This window comes from Fulmarus glacialis, unplaced genomic scaffold (genome assembly GCF_000690835.1).
Source record: "Fulmarus glacialis isolate BGI_N327 unplaced genomic scaffold, ASM69083v1 scaffold17947, whole genome shotgun sequence".
NCBI lineage: Eukaryota > Metazoa > Chordata > Aves > Procellariiformes > Procellariidae > Fulmarus > Fulmarus glacialis.
In genome coordinates, this window is record NW_009222785.1 from 48,016 (window position 1) to 48,531 (window position 516).

Below are 516 nucleotides of genomic sequence, written 5' to 3' on the forward strand. Positions count from 1 at the left end.
TGTCCTTTCCTATTGAAAAGCCCTGCCTGCAGTTCTCCCTGCCATACTGTGGCAGGAGCACATGCCAGCACAGGTATGCACTCACAGCTGGTGCTGAAGGGAGGTGTGTCTCGACACTCTGGAAACAAAACAGCCCTTTTCCTCCGAAAACTAAACCTCTCGCCCATGCTGAGCAAGCAGCTGCAAAGGCAGACTACGCTGGATGTGTAAGCAGACAGCTATACGTGGGGTATGCATAGGGGCAAGCCCGGCCGGGCTCGGCTGGGCTCTCTTACCCCTGCATTACAGCCCCTGCTGCAGTGAAGCGGCCGGTGGGAGAGGTTTGCCCGGGCGCAGGGAGCCCTCAGACCCCCACCGCTCGCCGGGAGGGGGGCACCTAAATCCCTACAAACCTCTGAGCTGCTCCCACCCCGCGGCAGGCTCCCCGCAGGGAGAGGGCTGCGCAGATTTCGGGGCGCTACATCGAGCCCCCTCCTCCTCACGAGGAAGCCAGAGATCTTCCCCCATCTCCGGAGC